This window comes from Castor canadensis, chromosome 15 (assembly GCF_047511655.1).
Source record: "Castor canadensis chromosome 15, mCasCan1.hap1v2, whole genome shotgun sequence".
Taxonomy (NCBI): Eukaryota; Metazoa; Chordata; class Mammalia; order Rodentia; family Castoridae; genus Castor; species Castor canadensis.
In genome coordinates, this window is record NC_133400.1 from 45,464,299 (window position 1) to 45,483,263 (window position 18,965).

Below are 18,965 nucleotides of genomic sequence, written 5' to 3' on the forward strand. Positions count from 1 at the left end.
CAAGATACATATTAAAGGGATAGGAAACTTATTCAGGGAAATTATGGCATAAATTTCCCCAAATCAAGGATAACAAACATTCAAGTAAATAGGCATTTAGAACCCCAGATACCCAGGACCAGAAAAGATCGTTTCTCCACATCATATTTTAACAAAAATTCCAGGAATATAGAACAAAAAAAAGAATCTTGAAGGCTGCAAGAGAGCAGTGCCAAGTTACTTACAAAGGTAAACCTAGCAGAATATCAGGAGACCTCTCAATATAAATTCTAGAACATGGACTGATGTATTTAAAGCCTTGAAACAGAAATAACTGCCATCCAAAACTACTATATCCAGCAAAGTTATTCTTTAAAAAAAATAAAAGGAGAAATAAAGACTTGCCGTGATATGCATAAAGAAATATAATTTTTAATCATTAAGGCAGAATTGCAGAAGGCACAAGAATACTACACATGGAAGAAGAAGGAAATATACATAAGCTAAAGAGCTCAGGAAGGAATGTAATTTCATTAGGAAAATCCACAAACAAGTAAGAAGTATGAAAGAATGAAACATAATAATTTACTATTGAAGATAAAAAACAGAAAAGTTAGTACATACGACTCTATAATAACCATAATTGTAAAGAGAATTAATTCTCCAAATAAAATTTTCAGTTGGAAAAAATGAAGTTCACTGAATAAATTAAAAGACAAGAAATAACTACCTGCTGTTTACAAGAAATACTCCTTACTGGCAAAGACACAAACTCAATTGAATGATTGTAAAATGATATTCCAGACAAACGAAATCCAAAAGCAAGTAAGATAAACTATTATCATAGAAGAAAAAACAGATTCAAGCCAAAATTTGTCAGGAAGAATAAAGGTGACTAGATTTATATTAATTAAAGGAAGAATAGATCAAAAAGATATCACAATTGTAAAGATAAATACATCAAATTTTGTGCACACAATTTCATAAAGAAAAACACTAGTGAACGTGAAGGGACAAATATGTCCACATATAATAAGGGTATGTGACTGCAGTGCCCCACTCTTTTTAATATATAGGCTATCAAGACAAAAAAGTGAAAAAAAATTTCACAGACAAAATGAGTATTAGATCAAATAAACTTCATAGATATCTACAAAATATTATAACCAACATCTGTGGAAAATACATTCTTCTAGACAGACCATGAAACTTTCTCTAAATTAGATCACATATTATGTTGTAAAGCAAGTCTTAATCAATACAAAAAAAAAGGCCTACCATCTTAACAGATCACAATAGAATAAAATAAAAAATGAGTAGAAAAAAAATCCAGAAATCATGCAAACAGATGGTGTCTGAAGAATACACTTTTGAATGATGTGGGGATAAATAAAGATCTAAGAGAAAAATTTTAAAATTCAATAATCAATTGATAATTAAAATAGCATACACAAGAACCTTTTAGACAAAACAAAGGCTGTTGAAATAGGGAACTTGATAGTGCTGGGTGCCTACATTAACCCCCACACATATTGTTAGCATATGTTACTTCAAAAATATAGTAACACTATTTAAAAACCATAGATATTTCAAGGAAATAATTTAATGATGCACTGCAAGATCAACAAAAAGAATAAGTCAAAGCAATGGTAGAGGACAGAGATTCCAAGATGGCGACTAGAGGGAGGAAGCAGAAAGCTTCCTAAAGTAAACTCTTGTAGAGAAACTGGAAATACATCTGGCAGGAAAACCCACCAAGAAGAGACAAAACTCCGACACCTCTACACCCTTAGCCTGCGCATAGCATTCCCACACCACATTAAACAGAGGAGGACTAACACCAAATATATTAAGACTGAAACTTCACTGTATTTGAACTTGGGAAATTTTTTTTATCCTCTCTCTGTCTCTCTAATGCCTGTTTAGCTCGCTGCTGATTAGTACACTATTTCTTCAGTTCTGTTTTTTTCTTTTGTTTTGGTTTGTTTTTTTCCCTTTTTCTTTACCCTCTTTGCTTTCCCTCTCCTCTCACCCTTCTACTCTATATATCATCATGGTTACTATTACAAGCTAGACAAAAATGAATTACACACAGTACAGGGATGGTAACAGTAGCAAGGGGAATGATGGGAAGACATTAAAAAATTAGTACAGGAACCAGAGGGAAATGAAGAAAACAGATGCCCAGATTCAGACTCCAACAAAATGAAGATAAACTTTGCCAAAGAACCCAATGAAGCCCATAAGAACCTGAAAGAAGAAATTCTGCAAGTAATAAATTAGAATTTTATAGATATGATACTGGATATGGTCAACCAAAATGTACATGAGACACTCAAGAAATTCCACAACAACAAAAATAGAAAATTTGAGAAAGCACAAGAATCAAAAAAAGAAACTACTAAAGCACTGAATAAGTACCAAAGTGAAACAAAGAACATGATAAATAAAGAGATAAATGAACTCAGGATGAAAATAGACAATATTAAATAAGAAGAAACTGAGGATATGGAAAACCTCAGCAAAAAGAATGAAACAGAAATGCAAAACAAAATGGAAGGCCAAGCCAGCAGACTAGAAAAAGCAGAAGACAGAATCTTAGAACTCACAGATGAAATGGTAATTAAATGAAATGAGCATAGGCTTAGGATAAAAGGTTGGAAGAAGATTTACCAAGACAATGGCCCACAAAAATAGGCAGGTGTTACTCCTCCAGGATCCAGTCTTGGTGTTAGTATTTATGCAGAAGGTCTGTCTTAGTCTTGCCAGGTGGTTGGCCAATGGATAGTGTTTCTTTTCTTCCTCTTCTGTCTTTCAGCTGTTGTTTGGTCAGCCCTTGCTGCAGTGAGTCATGGCAGCTCTGCAGTCTACTAGTCATCCTGCTTTGGAGTTGGCTTATCTCTGCTTGTTTACTAAGGGATTATGTCTTTCCATCACCCACTTTCCCTGGGGCAAGGTCAAGGTCATGCATTTTATCTGATCACAATGCATTAAAGCTAGAACTCAAAAACAAAAATAAAGGCAAAAAACATGCAAACAGTTGGAGATTGAACAAGTCATTGCTTAATGAACAATGGGTCATTGATGAAATAAAAAAGGTAATTAAAACGTTCCTGGAAGTCAATGAAAATGAAAACACAACCTACTGGAACCTGTGGGACACAGGAAAGGCAGTCCTGAGAGGAAAGTTTATATCCGTGAGTGCATATGTTAAAAAGACTGAAAGATCTCAAATCAATGACCTAATGATACATCTCAAACTCCTAGAAAAACAAGAACAAGCAAATCCCAAAACAAGCATAAGGAGAGAAAGAATAAAAATAAAAGCTGAAGTCAATGAAATAGAAACAAAAAAACCATACAAAGAAATAATGAAACAAAAAGTTAGTTCTTTGAAAAAATAAACAAGATCAATAGAGCCCTGGCAAACCTGACTAAAATTAGGAGAGAAAAAACCCAAATGAGTAAAATCAGGAATGCAAAAGGGCAGATAACAATAAACACCATAGAAGTCCAGGAAACATCAGAGACTACTTTGAGAACCTATATTCAAATAAATTTGAAAATCTTGAAGAAACGGACAGATTTCTAGGTACTTATGATCATTCAAAACTGAACCAAGATGACATTAATCACCTTAATGATGTATAAAACAAAATGAAATAGAAGCAGCAATAAAGAGTCTCCCAAAAAAGAAAAGTCTAGGACCTGATGGATTCTCTGCTGAATTCTATAAGACCAGTAAAGAAGAACTAATACCAACCCTCCTTAAACTGTTCCACAAAATAGAAAGGGAAGAAAAACTGCTTAACAGATTTTATGAAGCCAGTATTACACTTATCACAAAACCAGGCAAAGACACCTCCAAAATAAGAGAATTAAAGGCCAATCTCCTTAATGAACATTGATGCAAAAATCCTCAACAAAATAATGGCAAACCGAATTCAACAACACATCAAAAAGATCACTCATCACGACCAAGTAGGCTTCATCCCAGGAATGCAAGGGTGGTTCAACATATACAAATCAATAAATGTAATACAGCACATTAACAGAAGCAAAGACAAAAACCACTATCTCAACAGATACAGAAAAAGCCTTTGATAAGATCCAACACCATGTTCATGATAAAAGCTAAAAACAACTAGGAATTGAAGGAAAGTACCTCAATATTATGAAAGCTATATATGACAAACATACAGCCAGCATTATACTTAATGGTGAAAAACTGAAACCATTCCCTCTAAAACCAGGAATGGGACAAGTATGCCCACTATCCCCGCCCCTATTCATCATAGTACTGGAATTCCTAGGCAGAGCAATTAAGCAAGATAGGGGAATAAAAGGAATACAAATAGGTAAAGAAACTGTCAAAATATCCCTGTTTGCAGATGATTTGATCCTATACATTAAAGATCTAAAAAACTCTCCTCAAAAGCTTTTAGACATCATCAACAGCTATAGCAAGGTAGCAGGATATAAAAATCAACATAGAAAAATCATTAGCATTTCTATATACTAATGATGAACAAACTGAGAAAGAATATATGAAAATAATTCCATTTATAATAGACTCAAAAAAATTAAATACCTAAAAGTAAACTCAACAAAGGATGTGAATAATCTCTACAAGGAAAACTATAAACTCCTGAAGAAAGAGATTGAGGAAGACTATAGAAAGTGGAGAGATCTCCCATACTCATGGATTGTATAATCAACTTAGTAAAATTGACTATAGTCCCAAAAGCAATCTACATGTTTAATGTGATTCCCATCAAAATCCCAATGACATTCATCAAAGAGATTGAATAATCTATCATTAAATTTATTGGGAAACACAAGAGACCACAAATAGCCAAGGAAATACTCAGCAAAAAGAACAACACTGGAGGTATCACAATACCCGACTTCAAACTATATCACAAAGAAATAGCAATAAAAATAGCATGGTACTGACACAAAAACTGACATGAAGACCAGTGGAGCAGAATAGAGAACCGGGATATGAAGCCACACAACTATAACCAATTTATCTTTGACAAAGAAGCTAAAAATAGACAATACAGAAAAGATAACCTCTTCAACAAAAACTGCTGGGAAGACTGGTTAGCATTCTGCAAAAAACTGAAACTAGATCCATGTTTATCACTCTATACCAGTGTTAACTCAAAATGGATCAAGGACCTTAATATCAGACCCCGAACTCTAAAGTTCGTACAGGAAAGAGTAGGAAATACTTGGAACTAATAGGTATAAGCAAAACTTTCTCAATGGAACCCCAGCAGCTCAGCAACTAAGAGATAGCATAGACAAATGGGACTTCATAAAAGTAAAAGTTTCTGCTCAACAAAAGAAATAGTCTCTAAACTGAAGAGACCACCCACTGAGTGGGAGAAAATATTTGCCAGCTACACATCAGACAAAGGACTGACAATCAAAATATACAGGGAACTCAAAAAACTAACCTATCCCAAAGTTAATGAACCAATAAATAAATGGGCAAGTGAACTAAACAAAATGATCTCAAAAGAAGAAATTCAAATGGCCAAAAAACACATGAAAAAATGCTCACCATCTTTAACTATAAAGGAAATGCAAATCAAAACCATACCAAGATTCTACTTCACCCCTGTTAGAATAGCCATCATTAGAAACACCAATGACAAGAGGTGTTGGCAAGGATGTGGAGAAAAAGGAACCCTTATATGCTGCTAGTGGAAATGCAAACTAGTACAACCACTCTGAAAAAAAAAGTTGAATGCTTCTTAAAAATCTAAACATAGATCTGCCATATGATCCAGCAATATCACTCTTGGGGATATACCCAAAGGAATGCAACACAGGTTACTCCAAAGGGACTTGCATACACATGTTTATTGCAGCACTGTTCACAATAGCCAAGTTATGGAAATAGCCAAGATGCCCCACTATTGATGAATGGATTAAGAAAATTGTGGTATTTATACACAATGTAATATTTCTCAGCCACGAAGAAGAATGAAATCTTATCATTTGCAGGTAAATGGATGGAACTGGAGAACATCATCCTGAGTAAGGTTAACCAAGACAAGAAGACCATAAATCATATGTTCTCCCTCAATTGTGGATTTTAGATCAAGGGCAAACACAACAAGGGGATTGGACTTTGATCACATGATGAGGCAAGAGCACATAAGGGAGGTATGAGGATAGGCAAGAAACCCCCAAAAAACAAGATAGCATTTGATGTCCTCATTGCAAAGGAATTAATGCAGAAACTTTAAAGCAACAGAGAGGCCAATAGAAGAAGGGGACCAGAAACTGGACAAAAGGTTAGTTCGAGAAGACTTAATTTAGAATGTAACACATAAGTGCAGGAAAACGATGTGAGTCAACTCCCTGTATAGCTATCCTTATCTCAACTAGCAAAAACCCTTGGTCCTTCTTATTATTGCTTATACTCTCTCTTCAACAAAATTAGAGATAAGGACAAAATAGTTTCTGCCTGGTAGCAAGGGGGTATGGGGAGAGAGGGAGTGGGCTGGGGTAAAAGGAAGGGGTAGAGGTAAGGGGGAGAAGTGAGCCAAACATTGTATGCATATATGAATAAAAGAAATAAAATAATAATTATTATTATTACACTTCAAGAAATAATTAGTAGGGAAAAATTAATAAACTTAGGACATATTTTATGGTAAAAAATGTTTTTATCATAAAAAACGTCAATGGAACAAAGAGGTGGTTCTTTGAAAATGTAACAAATACTGACAAACCCATAGCCAAACAAATCAAAAGAAAGATAGAAAAGATCCAAATTAGTGAAATTAGAGACAAAGGGGGATGTAGCAACATATATCACAGAAATTCAGGGGATGATTGGGGAATGTTTATAAAACTTATATTCCAATAAACCTAGAAGAAATGTATAAATTTCTAGACGTATATGTCTTAAGAATTGAACCAAGAGGATAGAAGCACTATAACCATACCTGTAAACCATTTACCTGCAGAACCTGGGTGAGTGAACCCATAAAAGAATGGGGGAACTATTGAGTCTTGCTCAATAGCCACTTTAATGAAGTATACTACTGCTTTTATAAACTTCTTTTACACAGAGAGCATTTTGTCAAAAAAAGCATGCCAAGTACTACATGTCAACGTTACATTAGTACAGGGAAGCAGAGTTAAAATTAACTCTTTGTTATGTCTCCTTTAAAATGGGAACAGAGATGCAGGAGAAGCACACAGTCAGCATAACTTTCTTATTTACATCTGAAGGACACGAAGCCATCTGGATACCTTGAATACTGTTTTTGTAGTCATCTGGCTTTCTCACAAGGCCAGATACCAACTCACACAGGGACAGTCTGGTCTGGGACTTTTGCCCCAGTTCCTTGGAGCATTCTCACAAGGACAGATGCCAACTCACACAGGCAAGGTCAGGTCTGAGACTTTTGCCTCAGTTCCTTGGAGCTTTCTCACAAGGTCAGATACCAACTCACACAGGCAAGGTCCCATGCTGGCTTCAACACATAACTACAACAAAAATTAAGTTTTAAAAGTAACAAAGAATCTCCCATAAAAGAAAAGCCCAGGATGACCAGATGGATTCACTGTAGAATTCAACAACACTTTTAAAAAGTACATAACTTCTTCACAAACTATTCCAAAAATAAGAAGGAATGCAACATGTGTAATCTTACTTATATGAAGCCCAAATTCATCTGAAAGGGAATATATTGAACATAAGAAAAAATGCACACAATGAAAGAACTAGACACAGATTTCACTGATTAATACAGACTTAAATATCCTAAAGAAAGTATTTGAAAACTGAATTAAACAAAATATGTAGAAGGCCCTACAGCATGAATAAGTTATAATCATTCCAGGGATATAAGAATAGTTTCAACATATACAACACAATATTAATAGTACAGCAGATAAACACAATGAAAGGGAAAAATCACATGATTATATATACCAATGCAAAAAACACCTTTTGACAAAATTCAACATCCATTCATGATAAAAATCCCAGAACAAACTAGGAACGGTAGCTTCATACCTCAACATTACAAAAGCTATATATGGCAGTAAAGAAAACTTTACTGAATTGATAAAAAATGAAACCATTCTATTTCCTCCAAAATTAAGAATGGAACAAATGTGTCCTCTCTCTCCACTATTTTCCAATAAAGCTCTTTAATTTTAATCCATAGCAAGAAGGCAAGAAAATGGAATAATAAGTATTTGAATAGTAATGGAAGAATTCAAATTTTGTTTGTTTGTAGTTAATATAATCCTATATTTAAAGACGTCTCCAAATGGCTTTTAGAAATGATTAATATTTTCAACAATTTAGAAAGATATAAAATCCCCATAAAAATTCATAACTTCAGATTGGTATTGTGCCTCAATCCTGGAATAGTAGCTACTTGGAAGGTTAAAATTGGTAGGATTATGATTTTATGCCAGCCCAGGGGAAAAAGTTAAGTAGACCCCATCTCAACCAATAGCTGAGTGAAATGGTCTGTAGATCATATTCCAGACCTGGCAGGCAAAATGTGAGACCCCATCTCAAAAATAACCATAGGTATGGTTTATGTGGTAGTCACTGCCTACCAAGCACAAGCCCAGAGTCAAACCCCAGTATGGCAAAAAAGTCCAGAACTTTTTTATATACAAACATGCTAAAAAATTCAGGAAGACAATTCAATTCACTCTAGCCACAAAAGAAATTAGAATAAACCAACAAAGGAAATAATGAAAACTATAAAATACTGAAGATAGAAATTGAAGAAGACACTAGGATATGGAAATATCTACAATGTTCATGAATCAGCAGAATTAATATTGTAAGACTGCTATATTATGAATGCAAACCCTATAATATTTCCAATGACATTCTTCACAGAAATAGTAAAAACAATCCTAAAATTATTATGAAATAGAAAAGGCCCAAAATAGACAAAGCAACTCTGAAAAAAACAGCAACACTGGAGATGCCACATTTACAGATTTTACACTAACCTACAGAAGCAAAGTTGCAAAAACAGCATGGACTAGCACAAAACAGACTTTCACACCAATGTAGTAGAATACAGGACCCAGAAATTAACCCATTCAGCTATGGACACTTGATAATCAACAAACGTGGCAAAAACATACATTGGAGAAACGAACTTTTCAACACATAGTGCTTGGAAAACGGGATATAAAAAATTGTAAGATGAGATTCCGATCTTTTTCCTTGTACAAAAATTAATTCAAAATTAATCAAAGACCTTAAAGTAAGACCTGAAACTTAGAAACTCATATAAGAAAACCCAGGGAAGACACTTCAAGGTATAGACATGGACATAGACAATGCCTTTCTGAATGTCTCCAAAAGTCTGGGAAATCAGAATCAGAATTTTAAAATGTATACCCAGCAAAAGAAACTACACAGAAAGGGACTTGCTATAGAATGGAAGAAAATCTTAGTCAACTATCCATAGCACAGAGGATTAATATTTAAAATACATAAAGAACTCAAAAAATTAATTGAACAAACAATCCAATTAATTAATGTTTAAATGAACTGAATAAACAGTTCTCAAAAGAAGTATGTATGGTTAATAAATACATGAAAAAATGTTCAATATCATTAGCCATCAGTGCAATGCAAGTCAAAACTACTACAGTGACATTCCACACTGTGCAAGGTAGAATGGTTATCTTTAATAAAACAAACAGCAGTAAATACTGGCAGGGATGCATGGGAGGAGCCAGTATAAACTCGTGGGGGAATTGTAAATTTGTGCAGCCATTATGGAAATTAGCATCAAAGTTTCTCAAAAATCTACAAGTGGAACTACCTTATGACTGATTTTCCACTCGTGGCTGTTTACCTGAAGAAACCTAAGTCAGCATACAACTGAGAAAGCTGCGCATACAACTGAGAAAGCTGCACATACATGTTTATTGCAGCTCTATTCACAGTAGGCAAGTCATGAAACCGGCCAAGATATTTATACAAAATAGAGTATTTTTCATACAGTAAAATGAATTAAATAATGTTATTTACAGACAGGGAAATGTGGAGATAAAGATATTAAATGAGATATTCCTACTCAGAAAGACAAATATCACAGATTTTCTCTTAAATATGAATCTAAATTTTAATAAAAAATACATGAAAGTAGAGGGGGTCCTATTTGGAAAGAAGGAGACAAGTAGGAGTAAAAAAGAGGGACAAGACAGAATAATGGGAAGATGAATATAATCATGATATATTATATACATCTCTGAAAATGTCATGATGAAGCCCATTAAAATGTACAAACAAAATGGCTATTACAAAATGCAGTAAACAAAATGTAACAAAATAGCTGATACCACTTAAATTTAAGCATTTGAAAATTATTGCAGTTATGTTCCTAGGCAAGGAACTAATAATAACATATACAAATAATAACTAATAACAAGAGCATGTATTTATTTTGTTTTAATGGCACAGCAAAAATAACATTTTGGTGTCATGTAAAACTAGGTAATAATATACAGCTATTAAGTGAATATACTTATTATAAAAAATAAATAAAAAAGTCAGTAAAGCAAACGTGCTATAATGTTACTATTATAATGTTACTACAACATACAATTTTTAAAAAATCTTTTCCTTATTTATACAATGATAAATATGATTTATGGAGCCAAAATTAAATAAATCAAAATTTTTTATAAGATAATACTATTAGGAATGAAAATATTTCCAACTAATAATTTTTAAGTAATGTTGAATGCTTACAATATAGGAAATAATCTAAGAAAAATGTAAGCGCAATTTACACTAGATTTCCCAACTACACTTTTGTAATCAAAACTTCATTACTCCTACTTTTTTATGCATAGTAGTTTACTATCTGAAATCTTACTTGCATTGGTGTAGAAGAGATTGCTAGTTATCTTTCCTCATATTCATAATTTGTTTCTGTACTACTATAAAACTTACAAGCAATAAATGAAATGAAAATTTCAATATGAATGAGAAAAACATGTACCAAATAAACTAATTTTAAGAATATTTCAGACAATATCAGAGATTCTATCAGATCTTTTTCCCATACCCTTGAAAATTTGGGGCTCTACATTATTTTTACAAAGCTTGTACTTTAAAAAGAAAACTAAGGTTCAATGGTCATGCATAGAGAACTATATGGCATAGTGGATTAATTAGATTAAATGATATATTGGAAAGACTCCTGAACTAGGACTCACAAGAAACCCTAGCTCTACAAAAAACAATTGAACAAGTTATTTCCTGTACATTGAAAGTATTTTTCTAAATTTCTAAAGTTTACAAATTTAGTTCAAAATGTTGTTATGAGTACATAACAGTGTAATACAAAAATGTAGAGAAAAAGTAAGAAAATGTTATATAAGAATTCCCAACAAAACATAACAGGTGTATTTTTTCAGGGTCTAATTTTGAAATATGGTGATTATCAGAAAATTATGAGTTCTAACTTCAGTTATTCTCATTTCTCTTCTTTGCATCTTTCAGTATGTAATGATTTGTAATGAATTTTTATTAACATATTGTTCAATTAAATTAGGTAACATAACTGTCTCATGTTATTATTGAGATCTGGTCAATCTCATCAAAAAAACTAATGTATTTCAAAAACTGGTTTGGACTAACACTATTCCTTCTCTATCCAATCAAATTCTGAGCTAGGAAGCTATTCATAGAATAATGCTTAACCTCCATTCTTATTTCCAACTGACATGGAAGACAAAACCCATAGGTACTGAGGAGTCATGGTGGGGCATAGTGCTCTTACTAATTTACTTTGGTTTCAGAGGATTCTGCCCAGTTGCTTTTTTGAGGAAGAACTTCAAAATATTTTGAAATGTGAGGCAGAAATGGAGCTAGCTTTGGAGATTTCCATGACTGTTAAAAACAGATCACTTGAGTGAAAAATTGAAATGTTGTATGTGATATGGAATTTCCCATAACCTAGGAAAAGGTGCCATACAGTATTCAGAGAGTCCTTTGGGCATAGGTATGGTGTGATTCTACTGCCTTCTCTTTATCACCCACCTGTGACTTACCTTCACTAAAGAAAAAATTGACTCAATTGAAGCTAATTGTCTTTCCACTGTGAATGCCAATTAAACATAAAAATATAAAGGCGAATAAGAAATGATCCCCCAATACTTTCCCCCCACAACCACCCAAAGGCTGGTGTGTGGTGTGTGCAAGCCTTGGTTATCAGATGGTGTCATTAGAGAGGTATCAGATCTTGAAGACTTTAACTTCATCAGTGGATAAAATGAATTAATAAGTTCATTGTAGAATGGGCTATTATAATGTGGGGACTAGGGCTGGAAGAGTGGCTCAAGAGGTAGAGGGCCTGTCTCACAAGCATGTTGTCCTGATTTAAAGTCCCAAAACTGCAAAAAAAGGATGAGTTCTGATAGAATAATAATGTTGACATTTTGTGAATTAGTGGCCATTTTAAACTCAGGCCTCACCTCTTGAGAAATGGAGCCACCCCCAATGACAGCCCCACCCTTAACAGAAATTCCCATGCTCTAAGACAAGCTCCACCTCTAACAGAGACTCCTGCACATGTGCTAACTTCCTTAAGCTCCCTCTTCTATAAAAGCCACTCATAGCCCAGAGTCTGTGCCATGCCATCTTTCCCCGGCCAGCCTGTCAGTTCAAGCCTGCCATTAAACCTTGCTCTTGGACATAAGACTTTTCTCGTGAGCTTTCTTTGTGTGTGGTGTTATTCCTAACATTTTGGTGCCGAAACCCCAGATCAGGTGCACTCCCGGCACTGACCTTGCTCTCCTGGCCTCTCCCCTGCCCATCGTACACTCTCTCTCACTCTCTCTAAACACTCATTCCCTTCTTCTGGGATCTGAGCTACTTTGCTGGGACCCCCAATCCTAGAAGATGCCTTTTCTGCTCACAGGGAATTTCCTCTGCCCCACTGCCCCTCCAATCACCATCCACCACCGGTCAATCCTCCCACAAGGTCCTCTCTTGGTGAGTCCTCCTCACATGCACAGCCATGATCTCACTTTCTCATTTCCTCAAAATCCTAGCACTACGTCTTGGCTCACTCTCATCCCTGGGGACTGGGTCCCCTAGGACTGTGGGCCCCCAGTGACAGAGACATCCTTCCTGGTATCTCACCTCTACTCTTTCCTGAGGAACCCATATCTTGGGGACTCCTGGCTTATCCTCTCCTCGGTTCAGACCTCACTATGGAAATTGGATCATCCCAAATTCCTTCAGCCTCCCCATTGGGATGTCTCCTGGCCAACCTTGGGCTTCTTTACCTAACACCTGATCGTAAGCCCTGAAAGCTCATTTTTCTCTGTAATCAGGCCTGGCCCCAAAGTCCATTAGACAATGCCCCCAAATGGCCACTTAATGGCACTTTCGATCCTAATATTTTAAGGAATTTATACAATTTCTGTGAGCGTGCTGGTAAATGGAAATACCCTATGTCCAATCTCTTTCCTATTTCCACACCAAACCCTCCCTCTGTACTTCTTGTTCCCATGTGCAGGTTCTATTAGCCTCTAAACCAGCTTCTAAATCAACCAAATCCTCTCCTGAACCTCCTCCTTCCCCATGTAAGGAGAATTCCTTGTGCTGTTTATGCTGCCTGTCTCTTCCTATCTTCCTGAGGAACTTTCCCATCATGGTGTCAAGCCAGTTGCTCCTTGCCAACACTAGCCTCAAGGCGATTACAGCTCTGGGGGAGCTCATGCTCCCTTCCTGTGAGCAGAGACCAAGTCTGGGGTTTATTTGGGTACGCCTCATGCTACATTGAGGGAGTCCTGATTGATTATGGCATCTGATGACTGCTTCTCTTTTTCCCCCTGTCTAATGCCCTTCTGCCTCAGACAGTGACCCAAGAATGGAGGTTTCATGTTGCTGAAAGTGTTCCATTACCAGTCAATGGGAGAGACCTTGAGGCACAGGAGATGGCTAATCCCTCAGGCGTGTGTCATGCCTCCAGGTTCTGCCTTCTCCTCCCTTACCTAAGATTTTGGGACACCTTTTCTGCTCCTTCCATGGTCTCACTGCATGTCCTTTGTCTCTGTCTGCCTTCCCCTCCCTGGGCTTACTGGGACCCTGGCCTCCCATGAAAACCTTGTAGCATGGTACCTTATGACTTAAATTATTCCCACTGGTTTGTCAGCCCCCTAGGTCTAAAGCAACTCTAAATCAACTGCTAGGCACCATCGAGGCAAAAGCACTTACAAAAAAAACTGCAGCTGCCACACTCCACAACAGGAGGAGGGAAAGCAAACAGGCATGTTCATCCACAAGGATGCTGGCCCTTGGGCACAGCAGGAACACCTGCCATAGCTAAGAGAATTCATAGAGAGGACTCAACACATATCCTAGTCCACCAGACACACATGGCAGTGGCTGTGGCCCACTGCCACTTCCTCTAGAATAAATGTGCACAGGCACAAGTACACGGGGTTGGGGGAGGAGTGACAGGCCACAGGATAATGCCTAGGCAGACAGGCTCACTTGTCCCAGTTGTATGGGGGGGCATCCCCTTGTGGAGGCCCTGCTCCCAGTCCCACCTCATGCCTTGGGTCACCAGACCCACCCATTGTAAGCCAACTATTAGCTCAAGGTTATAGTCCCAGGAACAGCAAAATGGGTGTTACTGTGGTCTCTAAACTTCACATTTAAAATTTTCTGTACTAATTTTCTTTCATCTCTGAAACCACCCAGATTGGCTCCATAATTGCTATCTAAATACTCAAACACTGGCCATTCTTTGTAAGCTACAGGATAAACATGGGGAAGGAGGACCAAAAAAGCCCATTATCAATTACAAGGCCCACCCCTACTGCTCCACCTTCTGCCCTACCTTCTAAGCCAGTCTAATATTCAGAACCTCCTAATGGGGGCTTCCCCCTTCAACAGACAATGGTAGGAAGAGGAAAAGTCTATGTCCCCTTCCAGTTTTCAGATCTAAGGTAAATTTAAAAACATCTGGACAGCTATATTGATGCCCAGACAAATACATTCAAGCCTTTTTCTGTGATCCAAACCTTTGAATTGGCATGAAAGGGTATTATGCCTCTACTAGACCAGACTCTTTTCTCATTAGAAAAGCTGTGAGTTCTGGCCCAGGACACTCAGGTTGGAAATGATTACCATTTACAATGAACCCCAATACTAGTGAGCACCTAAAAGTGAGGGAATAAATGTATACCTACAGGGGCACAGGCAGTCCCCTTGACAAATCCACACTAAAAGGGGCCAGTTAGATGGATCAAGCAGTAGAGTGTTGCTTTATAGACATAAAGTCCTGAGTTCAAGTCCCAGTATGGCCAAAGGAAAAAGTAAAAACATATTTAGGAATGAGGATGTAGCTCAGTGGAAGAGTGTCTGCTCAGAATGTGCAAGGCCCTGGGTTCAATTCCCCAGTATTGCTAAAGATAAATGGTGTCAATGTCACTCAATCCACCTTATAGTGGAAGGGCTAAAAAAGGGACCAAAGTCAAACATCTAAACTATTCCCAGGTAACTGTAGTACAGCAACATCCTGAAGAAAATCCCCTTATCTTTCTGCATCATCTTAAGGACACTATCTGAAAGCATACCACGGTGGATCCAGAGTCACCTGAGAGAGGTTTTCCTAAAAGATAAATTTCTAACTCAGTCAGCCCAGATATTTGTAAAAAACTCAAAGTCTGTGGCTGAAAGGAAAAAAAGTCATTGAACCAAGTAATACAGCCAACCATGTCTGTATGCATAACCATGTCTGTATGTCTGTATGTCTAAGACCTTACTAACAGGAGAGAAAAAGATAAGAGACATCATGACCTTATTGCTGCTCTCAGAGAAGGCCCTACCCGACTGGGGCCTGCATCCCAAACTTCCTACCATGGTGGACAGGAGGGTACTTCTGCAGAGAAGGCTCAGAAGGGGGACAGCCCGGGAGTTAGCCCCACCCCCAACCAGGACCCTGCCTTCCTTTACCACTGGAGGTCTAAGTGCCCCCACCCCCATCTTCAGATGGAAGGTGAGGTGCCACCTCCTATGGATTGATGGGTCCCAGCCTCCTGTCCACGCTTCACTTCTTGCCATTGGTTTGACACAAATAATCCAATCAATAGTGGATTCAAGCCTCTGAAACTGAGTCAAAATAAATCTTTCTTATATCAAATTATTTATCTTAGGTATATTGCCACAAGGATGAATAGCTGATGAATACAATAGCAAAATAAATTAGAGGAAAAAATAGGAAAAAGCAATTAATAGTCATTTGCAAATAATGCAACATCAATATTCTACAAAGAAAGCAACTGAAAGGAAAGAGTCATTGAAGAGATAAAATGACCTTTAAAACCTATTTATGGAACAATGTAAATCCAAGATGGCAGTTAGGTTAGGGAATCAGAACTCCATGACTCTGGAAACCATCTTGAGATGTAGGAGCTACACTTCAAAGACAGGGCATCAATCAGAATTGAATTCTGTGACATCCTGGACAGCTTACCCTTGAAAAGCCTTCCCATGCCCTGGCACACTGAAAGTCCCAGTAAATGTCTACCACAAGAAAAGTGGCATGCATTTCCCCCCACCAGCTGATCTCAAAGCTGCCTGCATAAACTGTAGAACAAGCAGGTGAGCAACAAGCATCACATGTGATCTCCCCACACTATGCCCTGGAAACATAATCCATAGTAGCCTATGGGGAGATTGACTACCCCCCCCCACAACCTGGAATAAATCTGAAAAGCAAAAATAAGGAATTTTAATCTAACACTTTCAGCAAGGTTGGGATGGAAGGTTGAACCTACTCTGGAGAATGGGGGAGGGGCAAGGGGTCAAGCTCTCAGTGAATGAAGGCAGTAATAGCAACAAAGGCTGACAGCAGGGGTAGGGTGACAAGCCAACCTCCCAAAGAGGGCTGGTGGGGGATCCCCGAGTTGGTCTTCTGGGACTGATGGCAGTACACAAGACTTAATTGCCTGATCTTGCTGGGAGTGGAGCTGACCAGACAGAGTTGCAGCTTTTGGGTGATGCAGCTGCCACCTGGTAAAAACAACAGCTCTGACCATCTTGCATAAACTGGCTGTGAGTTTCCTCAGGCCCCAATTGCAACCTGCCCTCTGGATAGAAGGAATCAATATTGCTCACAAACCACTTGGTGAGATAATTTCAGAGCTTCTGTTTGTAATGGATGGCCCATAAGACCAGGTGAAAAAAAAGAGAAAAAAGACCCTCCAGCTGTCTCCATCCTAAGCTGTCTGACAAAAGGGGTAGCATTCTTCTCCACAAAGTACAGAATACCAAGAACCAATACCAGGAATGGACACCAAATAGTAACTCCAGAACTTTTACCAACAGACTGAAGGTTTTGCTCTTGCTGTACCTGTTTTTTTCTATTATTAACATTACCATCACTGTATTCTTATCCCTATTCTTACCCTCTTCACTTTCCCTCCTTTTCTTTTGCTACCATCCATTGTTCTCCCTCCTAACTACTCTTTCTGCCCCTTCTCGTCAAGCCCCTCCTCCTCTCTTCTCCTTCCCCTCTTATCCTTTCTCAACCTGTCACCACATGACCACTCCCTCCTACAACATCACCACCCACTGACTTGAATACTATTCCAACCATACACAATCCCAGCCACCTGCAACCATGGACATATCACCCTCTACTACAATAGCAGAAATACACTCTAACATACACAAGTGCCACAAAACCCACCAGCCCCCATAACGCTCCCTCTACCCACACCCTTTTCTGCCCCTCCTTTAAGTGTCATGTTTACTGATTACCCAAGTTTCCATCTCTAGCAAAACAAGAATTACTCCCTCAAACTCCATGGTTTACAGCTATTATCACCAAGGGGTTTTGTATGTAATATATAAACAACTGGTCTAGAATTGTACCTGTGAATTTGTTATTGTTAATTTCCACCTCCAGGCCAAGGACAGAAATACCACATCAACCTAGCTAATAACCAAGACACATATAACACAAAAATTAAATCAAGGGAAAGAAAACAGGCAACTAAAACCACCAACTAGCCAGTCAAGATCATAGTTAAACAGCAACAATTGTAGCAATGAGGAAAAGAAGGAAAGGAAGCTACACTCCTCAAAAAAAAATTTGATAGAAGATTTACTAGGAAATGAAGAAAATAATACTAAATTCTTGACCCCAACAAAAAATGATAAATTTCACCAATAAGCCCAGCACCCACAAAGAGAAAATCATGACAAAGACTACTGAAAAACTTGAAAAGATATTAGACATTGTTAACCAGAAAGTACAAGATGCATTCAAGAAATTTCAATATGCCACAAATAAAAAACATGAGAAGACGCAGAAACAACTAAATAAACTTCGCAAGGACTTCAACAAACACCAAAATGAAACAAAGGATATAATAAAAAAAGAGATATATAAAATAAAGAAGGTCTTGAACAAAGATATGGAAAACCTCAGAAAAAAGAATCAAACAGAATTCCTGGAAATGAAAAGTCCTTTTAGTCAAATAAAAACACAGTAGAAGGCAAAATCTGTTGATTAGAACAAGTGGAAGACAGAATCTCAGAGCTTGAAGATAAAATAGAAATTTAAGAAAAATCAGAAGATTGCCTACACAAACAATTCAAGAGTTGTGAAAGGAACATGCAAGCATGCAGTAACTTCATCAAAACACCAAACATGAGAGAGATCCAAGATGGTGACTAGGTTGTGGAAGCAGAAAGCCTAACTTCCAAGACTCTGAAAACCTCCCTGAGACATTGGAGCCACACTTGAGTAATTCTAACTGCTTCTAGCCAAAATAATAATAGCCATCACACTAGGTGCAGGAAAACATTCAAATACTGACCTTCAAATCAGCCTTTAATTGCACCTAACAGCTGCTACCTGTAGCAGAGACAGCAAGGCAGGTCCAGCCCTAGAGAAATCCTCCTCCTCCAAGATGACTTTTTTCTTTTTCTTTTT